At 54.0% G+C, this 10147-nt stretch overlaps 1 long non-coding RNA gene across 1 annotated transcript; it reads right to left on the bottom strand.

The window, feature by feature from the left end:
• Nucleotides 1-778: 778 nt before the first annotated feature.
• On the bottom strand, nt 779-3750 carry LOC133102365 (uncharacterized). The gene is made up of 2 exons (XR_009702924.1): nt 3352-3750; nt 779-2944 (listed from the first exon to the last, which is right to left on the bottom strand). It is a non-coding gene; the product is annotated as an uncharacterized LOC133102365 (long non-coding RNA).
• Nucleotides 3751-10147: the final 6397 nt, after the last annotated feature.

The following is a 10147-nucleotide window of genomic DNA, read 5'->3' as shown; positions in this document are numbered from 1 at the left end:
TTCAGGGAAAAGAGAAAGGTTTGCAGGGTGTAAACAACTTCAAATACACAAAAGCCGAGAAATTGTTCCCCCTCACTGTGAAGTTAATGGAAAGTCTGCACAACCTTGCCCAGAGGAGAAAAGAGACTTCAAGGTGCCTCACTGGAAATACAACCAAATGAAATGCAGAGTTAGGATAAAGTTTTACAGAAATACACCACCTGTGTGAGCTGAGAACTCACAAAATGAATGCAGTATTTTCAAATCGCTATCTGGTGGTCGGATAGTCTAATGGGAATTAATGGCAACCTTTGAGGTTAGGATGAAAGAGAATCATGTTAGAAGCAGTTAAGAAAGTTGAAAGTCACAGTATTCATATGGTACTGTGTGTCGGGAACTTTGAAAATCCCAGGGTGTCAAATATAAACACAGTGCAATCAGTGCCCCAAGGAAGAGGCGGTCTGGTCAGACCAGTGCGCTGATGTTGGAGGATGTCTCCTAAATAGTTTAATGGGGATGTCGTCTGCGTGATGCCAGGCGGGAGTTAGCTCCATGCCAGCCCCCCAGGTCAGCTGCAAGCCTGGACCTAGGAGTGGGGGAAGGGCTGGGTGGCCGTGCAGAATGTCCGGGGCTGTGTCACTTATGTCGCAAGCACTTTGTGTGTGGTCCTGAGTCACGTGCAATTGCCTCATGTAAACCCATATTTTCTCACAGGTTTCCTTCTCCTTCTGTGACTTATCATTTAAAACACCTGTTACATGAATCAGCTCGGGCTGCCGTAACAAAAAGACTGGGCAGCTTAAACAACAGACATTTATTCTCACAGTCTGGAGGCTGGACGTCCAGGGTCAAGGTACCTGGTAAGGGCTCCCCTTCTTCTCCGCGTGTCCTCGCATGACCTCTTCTTTGTGTGAAGAGAGAGAGAGACTCTCTGGTGTCTCCTCCTATGAGGACACTAACACTCTTGGATCAGGGACCCACTCGTATGACCTCATTTAACCCCCATTATTTCCTTAGAAACCCCATCTCCAAAGACAGCCACGGTGGGTGTTAGGGCTTCAACATAGGAATATGAATTTCGGAAGCATACAAACCTTAAGTCCCTAACACTTGTGCAAAATAAGTAGATGGAGTAAAGGACGTATTTTCCTTTTGCAGAATGAGTCATTCCTTTAAAGTTCTGAGTTAAAGAATCCCTCCTAAGATGCTATATGAGGGGGACCCTCCTGACAGTTAACTTAGATGCCCACAGTATGTCCTCTCCTCACAAAATTGTCTTAACAACACTTATTTTAATCTGGGTATGTTATATTACAGTAAAAGTTATACTTGTATACTGTTTTACAGTTTTACAAAGGATAAGCTCATATATCTTGACAGGTTTAAAGCTTAAAGCAAGCTTATGTAGTTTGCTCCTCCGTTTTCTCCAGGGGGAAGCTGAGATTGGAAGTGCATCTCCAAGGAAGTTGGGCTCTTCAGCACCAGGGCAGGTACCCGAGTCTAGGGTCTGAACCCCATGCTGTTCTGCTCTGTGGTTCCAGCACGTTCGTCGGGAATATTCACACATCAGCAGAGGTGGAGGCTGTGATTCCATGCGATGATGTGACGACTGTTGTAGAGGAAACGTTCCAAATAGGTGTTCAGTCTCAGGACATGAAGGACCTTGTGCTTTGGGAGATGTCTGTGTGGCTCTGATCTGAGGGAAGTGAGCGGGGATCCCACAGGGGTCGGGAAGGCGGCCAGGTGTCCCTCGGGTGGCCTGTGGTCCCAGGGACTGGTTGGACGTCTGGTGGTTTCACGACAAACAAAGAGCTCTTTCAAAAACGGTGCTTGTAGACCCAAGCATCTACCACATCCCCAAAGGGAGAGGCCACAGAGCCCTGAGACAGGGCAAAACGGCTGAGACCAGGGTTTATTTGGCCACTTTCAGAGCCCACGCCGCCCTCTGCACGCGGCAAGCGACAACAGCCGTGGACACCCGTCCACCTCAGACGGCTGACTGCTCGGCACCCCCACTGCTGCTCTCGAGTGGGATCCATCTTCCACTCGCCGACATCCCTCCATCGTGGGCACGAAGGGGCACGTCTCCGAGACACTGGGGATTTCCTGACAGCAGGAACCTGTCCTCGGTTCCTCTTGTCTTCTCGTCTCTTCCTTTGGCAGAGGGGCTCCGGATTGACTCTCCGACCCTGGACGCCCAGTAAAGGGCTTTGTTAGACAGGCCTGCTGACTGGATGTGGGCCTTGGGCCCCCACTCTCGGCTCTTCCTCACGGGCCAGCAGCCTGAGACCCGGCTTCACACATTGCTTGTTCCTGTGGATACACCGCATGGAAAGCACACAGCAGAAGGGAGCATCCACCGCGTTCAGTGACACCTCTGCCGATGAAAGCACAGGCGATGCAGGGCTCGGGGGTCACTGTGAGAGTGGAGCTCGGGGCGGGATCAGGAGGCTCAGGTGTCGTTCTGGATTCTTCTGGGGCCCGTTGACTGGCAACAGCCAAACTGGCTAATTTCTATGAGTCTTACCCGCTCGTGGATCAGTTTCTCCAGGAGTTACATGAAGAAAGAAAGGACCCTAATCTTACTGATCAACTTCTTTTTTTCCAGGCGTGGTGCTCAACATTCCACCAAAGATTCCCCATTCAAAGCCTTGAAGGAGGTGCCAGTGACTGTTCTTAGAGATGAAAAAACATCCAGGAAAGTCCCATCTGTTCTTCCCAAGAAAGACTGAAAATCCCTGGTTCACTAGATGCATTTTTATTACCCGACACCATCACTGTGTGCCGGTCCATTTCCATTCTGTGCTGGTTCTTAGAGGGTTAGACCCAACACCGGCGGTGCCTGGCCTGTGGACGGAGCATGCTGTGCGCTTTCTTCTCATCCGGAGGCCGGGTGGTCCTTGCCACTGTTGCTTCTGTCCTTTTACTTCCTTGTTACGTTCTACGCAAAAGCCGGCTCTTCTCTCTGGAGATGGGACATAATAATAATAATAATAGCAGGCAGAAGCAAAGCCCAGGCAGGGGCTCAGAGCTCGCCCAGGTGTGGAGCCAGGACTCAGGTCCAGGCAGGCTCACGTTCGAGTCCCGAGGGTCCGCCTCCTCCGGTCCAGCTGGAGCCCAGCAAGAAGACCCTCCCGCAGGCCCGGCCTCACTCCGGGACTGTGCCCCGTGGCTCACTTCTCCCAAGGCCTGGTGCCTCTCCTGGCGCAAAGGTTCAACTGCACGCGAATCCTGGCGATTAACCTCGCAGTGTGAGGGGCCCCAGACGCTCCGCCACGCTGAGCTCTTAAAGAACGCATCACCGCCTGGTCGCTGGCACTCGGGGAGGCACCGGCTCACTGCACACAGCCCGGGAGGGGCCCTCATGCTCACCCCTGTTCGATCCGTGACAGAAGCTCCACGGAGCAGCTGTTGCCTGGACGTGCCCGACAGTCTCCTCCCTTCTGGGGCCGGGCCACCCGTTGTGTCTGCGCCAGAACCTACGGCCCCTCCGGAGTTGGCAGGTGCGAGGCCGGCGGGGGGGATCGTGCTCTTCAGAGCTGCCGAGGGTCTCTGGGAGTGGGTTCCCAGCGGGTCTGGACTGCAGGAGATCAGGTAACGCCGCGAGACCCCTCCCGGGGCCGTGCCCTCGTCCGCAGGGCTTGCTGATCACCAAGGAAGAGGGGTCAGCGACAAGCCAACCCTTCTCCACCCCCGGGTCCCCTCCCGCCCTGTCTAGAGGAAGTGACGAGTGTTTCAGCCGGCACTGCGGCTGGGAGCTGGGAGCTGGGCTCCTCCCCTCCCCAGGGGCCCTGCCTGTCCTCCAAGGAGCTTAAAGCCGGCGCCCCAGCGGCCGCCTCGGCCTTGCGTCTCGTTACCTCCCTTCCAGCGTCGGGAGAGGACAGGGGTCATCCACACCCCCGGATGCACGCGAGCCGCTCCGGCCACCAAGCTGCAGAGAAGGGCACCTCTGGGATCCACCCCCGCCTCCCACATAGGGGCGACGCGGCCACCGAGCCGGCTGGGTGTCGCTGTCGCTACTCCGCTAGCCCCCCGCATTTCATCCAGGCTCCTCGGGGCGCTGTCAGAGGGTGCTGGGGAGGAGCCAACGACGGCCACGCCCCGAGGGAGGGTGAGCACGGGAGGACCACGTGCGCACGGCGGGGGTGCGGGGTGCCAGCCGCCCATGGCCACGTCCTGCTGCCCGGTCCAGGCCGGTCAGTGCCCGCGGTCTGAGCCTTGAGGTCAGAGTCCGGCTCGCATTGGCTTGGCCCCTCCCTAGGACGAGGGTTTGCACGTTCGGTCTTCCGCTCCCCCTCTGCGTTTGGGGGCCTTTCCCTCTCAGGACCCCTGTGAGAACCAAGTCAGGTTATGTGTACGGAAGGGCTTTGGAGGCGATAAGTCCTCCAAAGCACAGAAATATCAGGCTCTTGTCAGGGGAAACCCACCCTAAGGAACGTGCGGCCTGTCATCCCTCCTCGAGGTGGCCCTGCCTTCCCCGCATCCCGTTCTCTTCCTTCCAGCCTGAGGGCCAGGCTGGGGAAGGGACGCGGGGCTCCGGTTTCAGCTCCGCCAGACCCCACGCACCTCCCGTGAGGCCCTGAGGCTTTCACAGGGGTGAAGAGGCCGGTGGGCTTTGCGGCCGGAGGATATGACCCACCCACTGACGGGGTCATCACTGCTCCCGTGACTCTTCCGCCGGCGTTCTGGAGCAAACAGAGCACGTGCGCCACAGGGCAAAGCAGCAGGTGCATGGGCACCTCACGTTCTAGAACGTTCTCTATTCCTAAACATGCTCATGCACGTCATGCTGGGTGAGCACCTGCTCGCAGTCTGACTCTGTCCAGTCCAGCCCTGCCCTTGCTGTCCAGCCACCAGGGACCCCACGGCAGGACCCCACTCTCCGCTCCTGGGCCGCGTGGGCGTCAGAGCTGAGCCTCGGTGACTGGCTGGCATTTCCGTGGGAACTCCACCATCTCCTTCACAAAGCAGCACTTCCCTCCTCTATTTGTCCCGAATGGAACTCTCCAGCGCCCCCCAGTCCTGCACGTGACCAGGGAGCACGTGGTTCACGCCCGTTTCCATGGCACCGTGTCTGCGATGTTCCCGTGTAGACCAAGTTCAAAGACACAGGAGACCCAGGGGCCACCGGTGCCCCCCGTCCTTGCCGCCTTTTCCACGAGCCTCCTTGGACACAGGGAGGCCGCGGGGGCTGAGTTTATGCTCAAAGACCTGACTAACTTGCAAAGCCACATGTCCGTGGAGGCAGCTGCCTATGGTAGTGTTTAGTGGAGGAGACTTCACTGGCTTCTGCTTGTTTATTCTACGAACAATTGTTTATCTCCTCCATGGAGGGGAATGGTTATTTGTCAAAGACCAGTGCACTTTTGCCCTCGTTGCTGAAACACAGCACCAAGTAGCCCTAGATGACATTTTCTTTCACTGCATTTTGGGCCGAGCTGTGTACATGAACGAGACGGCAGCATGACACAGCTTTTGGGGGACAATGGCTGTCTCTGAATAAGCCTCGTTTGTCATTTTTGTATGTACTTGGCTTTCCTTGCTGTTCAGAGACCCAGCCTTTCCCAGAATATTGTATTTCTATTCACTGTTTCTTATGTGGCCTCTTTCCCACCTCCTCACTCCCCTGCCTAACCCTAAAAAGCTGGAACGGGAGAAAAAAATCTGCACATATGAATTCCTTACTTTTCCAGTTTGCTTGCCTTTGTGTCAGCGTTTGCAGCTTGCACAGCACCATGGGGGACGCAGGTTTGCAGGAGACAGGGTCCTGGCCTCGGAGAGCCCGCCCCGGGCAGAGGGGCCAGCGGGAGAGCCGAGGGGACACATGAGCAACTGCAGGTCAAGGGCACCAGGCCCTGGCGAAGGGCGGCCCCAGGAACGCAGACGGTCAGCCCTTCACACAGAAGCCAACCACGCATCGCGCTGAATTTCCAAACACAAGCCGATGACTGCCTGGCTGGCCTGGAGCCATGACAGGCTGGTGCAGACAGATGTCCCCTGCTGTCCCCTGGGCCACAGCTCCCCCTTCCCTGTCCCCGGGCTGGCGGAGATGGAAGGGATGGAAGCTCCGTCAGACAGGAAGTAGTTGATCTCCTGAGCACATTTTTCAAAAGTGGCATGTTTTCCAGAAACCGCCTTCAGAGGTAACGCGTTGGCATGGCAACTGTGAAGGTTAGGATGACAAGATGTTAGCAGAGGCAGAGGAGCGCGAGGCTGGTGAGCAGGAGGGGGTGGTGGTGTGGACGGTGTGGAGCCTCCCGCCCCCTGCGGCCCGTCTGGGTGGTGGCCCTGTGGGGCCCCTGGGGAAGGTCTGCTTCCTCCTTTCCTCCCGGCCGTGGCTGGGCTTGGACTCCCGTGTTCACAGGAAAGAGGGGGCGGAGGCCTGCAGAAGTGCTGGTCATGAGACTGGGGGCTCAGCCTCACCAGGCCCAGGCCTGATGGGGGCCCCGGACCCCTGGAAGGAGCCCGGGCCAGGCGGAGCTAATTGCCCTGAAGGCACATGAGCCGTTTGCAGCTGCCAGCCAGGGAGTCCAATACCTTCCCCATCGCAGGGCCCAGTGTGTGTCTGGTCCCCTTGACCTGGGACTTGTCACAGCAGAGACTGTGCGATGCCAGACACACAGACACGCTCCCGGGGCTGTGACCACACACCTCTCAAGCTGCGGCCCAGGAGGAGCAGTGAGTACCAGCCCCTCCGTCTGGCACGCACGGGCTCTTCTGAATCACACAGTTACCCAGCTGGCCAGCGGGGGTCCTGGGAGAAGCCAGGCTGTCCTGTTTCTGGCCTTGCTCTCTCCCTGCACTCCCGGCCCTTCACACCCCAAGCGAAGGCAGAAGGATACACAGAGCCCCCTTCCCTGCCCTGGCCTCATGTGAAATCTAACAGCTCCCTGTGGCTTTTTCTGGGGAATTTGTGTCTCATGCTTCCCCCAGACCTTGGCTGGGTAGGGCTGGTAAGGGGTCATAGCCATCGCCCCGCTGAAAACCCGGCTTCCCCCGAAGGCTCGGATCCCCTGCTCCAGGGCCTGCATCCCTGAGGACTGTCAGCTCCACATCCCCGTGGCAGAAACGTTGCTCCCATCAGCACAGGTGGCCTGGAGCCTTTCCTCTCCACCCTGGACTCCCTGCAGCGGGAAAGGGGACCTGAGTGTCGAAGAGGCCATGAAGGCTCCCCCGGAGGAATTTGGGGTGAACCATTCCCAATCAAAAGGAGACGGACAGACACTGCAGGCCCAAGAGGCATTCCACACACAAGGGGCAGTCTGCAGGGCTGAACCCGAGCCCCTGACTCTCAGCATCCTCCTCCTCACAGCACAGGTTCAGCCGGAACACTGCACGGGGTGAGTCCAGGTCCTCACCGCAGGGGGCAGAGACGGGCCTTATCCCAAGAAAGGCTCCTCGGGGAAGTCCCCACCCCCTTGTCCTGGAGGCGCTCGTGCTCGTGACTTCAGGCAGGTGGGAGCTCTGCACTGCTCTACTTGCCCAGACTAGTGAAATCTGAAGGACCTCCCTTTTCATCAGGACATTTTCTAAAAGCACACGAATCTTCCAAGTTTCCCAAGGAGGCCTGAAAGGACTGAAAACACAAGTTTAATACAATGAGAGCATTAGGCAGAGTTCCTACTACACATCTCAGGAGCCCCAAGAGTGCACAGACATCCTTCATAGATACTGCATACGACAAGGGGGTCTGTGAGCTGGGTCCCAGTGACATCAACACGCTGAACGTTCACAGTCAGTGGCAAAGGCCCAGGGCCATGTGGATGGCATCACAGATGGACACAGGCTGATCAGAATGTAGGACACCAATTTGATCAACTCGAGTTAACTGCTGTTCTTTGGAATTAAATAAATGACAAAATTCAAGTTGCTGTTCAAACTGGTTTTGAAAAACCCTGATGTTGCGGCTTATGGCAATTGTGGGCCTGCTCAGAAGTCCCAGGTCATGTCAAAATAACCTCATATATATGGGCAAGCTGACCAGATCTTATTAAGCTTTCCATTTTAATTCAATTATGCAGTATAATATAGAGTTCATCTTGTTCTCTATTTAGTGTGTAAATGTACACACTAGCCTATTCAAATTTAAAGCACTGCAGTCGCCTTACTATCATCATCATCACCACCATCACCATCATCACCATTATCATCATCAACATCATCACCGTCAACATCAGCATCAGCATCAGCATCATCACCATTAACATCATCATTGCCATCAACATTGCCACCGTCAACATCGTCACCGTCAACATCAGCGTCAGCACCATCACCACCATCACCATCACCGTCATCACCATTATCACCATCAGCATCCTCACCATCACCACTATCATCAACATCGTCACCACCGTCATCATATCATTACTTGAGAAGGGACTGTAAGACCTCCCAAATGCCCTCTCACTCACCGTATCTCATGTTTCCTTCTTTGCCATGCCGCCATCTTGCATGAATAAGGTTTTCACACTGCGTCTCTATTTCAAAACACAGAGGAAAAGCAAGCCTTACCGGACTCTCCCTCCTGAGTGACACAAAGCACGCAGAATCTTAACAGAAGACCCTTCAAAAGTAGATATCCAACACTGACCTTTTCTCTGACTCTATCCAGCCTCGGGGGGTGGGGGGGGTCAGCATCCAATGTAACACAGAGAAGCTAACTGAAAACTAGTCAGTAGGTGAATAACTCATTATTGGAAATTAACTATGACGTTCAGACCAGAGTCTGATTGTACTGTTCCCTGAGGGTTCCTGGTGTTATGGCACATTGTGGTATCGCAGACCTAGATCCCTGGGGTGGAGTTACGTTACAGCGAATGTTCCATCTAGCCTACAACACAGGGGAGGAGAATAAAATGAACAATAAAACTAAATGAATCTGAACAGTCTCAGATTTTTCAGGGAGAAAAAAATCAAAGAATCCCAGACATTGAGATTTCAACTGAGCTAGAAAAGAACTTGGAAAATAGTGAGGTGCCCTCTCTTCATTTCATCCATCCATCCATTCATCCACCCCTTTATTCACGTACGTACTTGATAAACCCTTTTTAAACACCTTACATGCATCAGGACTGTGGAAACGAGAGGTAAGGCAAGGGACCTGCTCTCTCTAAGGGTCTGAGACCTGAAGAGAGATGGACAAACAGCGACATTTGCAGTACTAAACAAAAACAGTATCGAACGTTCATTGCGAATTAAATTTTGCTCCCGGTTCTGTCCTATGGACTTTACCTAGACTATCTCATTTAATCCTAACAAGATGGGCAGTATTATTAGTATTACCCTTTATACAGTGAAGAACAAGGCACAGCAAGATACAAAACTGAAGCTAGGCTGCATTTCTAGGAGTGTCAGTGGGGCTGAATTCAATGCAAGGTTGCCTGCTCTTACCCTACATATCTGTCTACGTGATGGGGGCTTCGGTTCATTTGTCCATTATGAGTGATTTGTTGAGCTCTGGGTGTATAGGAATACACGAAATAGCCACGGTCCCTGTCCTTGTTTTGCTTGCAATTATGATCTACAGAAAGCTCTCAGAGACAAGAACATCACAGAAGAAGGCCTAGCCCCACTCCCTTCACTGGAATCCCCTCTAACCCTTCCAGTCTCTCTCCAAGGCTTTGCTTGACTTGGTTCAGATTTAGGTGATTTAGGGTTTAGGAGAGATTCCTGTCATTCATGATTAGAATTATCCATTGGAGGCAACTGTAGTTGGGGAAACGTCATCCTTTTTGTGAAGGTGAAATTTCCCTATAATTTCTACCTCTCAGTCTTTGCTGGCTCGGCCCTCTGGTCCCCCACAGACTGTATCGGCAACTTCTTTCATATGATAACTTGGGAAATTTTTGGAAACCGTTCTGAGATTTCTTACATACCCTTTCTCTTTCTTCTCCAAGATAAACATCAAAAATGCCCTCTCTCTTTCATCTAAGAAGTGGTGTCAGAATGTTTATCAGCCTGGCCAGGCCCTGAGGATGGATGGAGGTCGGTGATATTCCCGTAAAACGAGGTTATGAACTTGGTCCAGGACTGACTTCGGGGACGCAGTGAACCTTAGGACACACAGCGTGAGCATTTGCTTCTGGACGTTTTCCGGGGAGCCTGACTTAACGGGGTCCACGGCCTGTGAGGCTCATGACTCAGGAGGAAGATGACTGACAGGACTCGT

The sequence above is a fragment of the Eubalaena glacialis genome, chromosome 12, assembly GCF_028564815.1.
Source record: "Eubalaena glacialis isolate mEubGla1 chromosome 12, mEubGla1.1.hap2.+ XY, whole genome shotgun sequence".
NCBI lineage: Eukaryota > Metazoa > Chordata > Mammalia > Artiodactyla > Balaenidae > Eubalaena > Eubalaena glacialis.
Note: the sequence above shows the minus strand (reverse complement) of the source record. Positions and strands in the feature narration are given on the sequence as shown.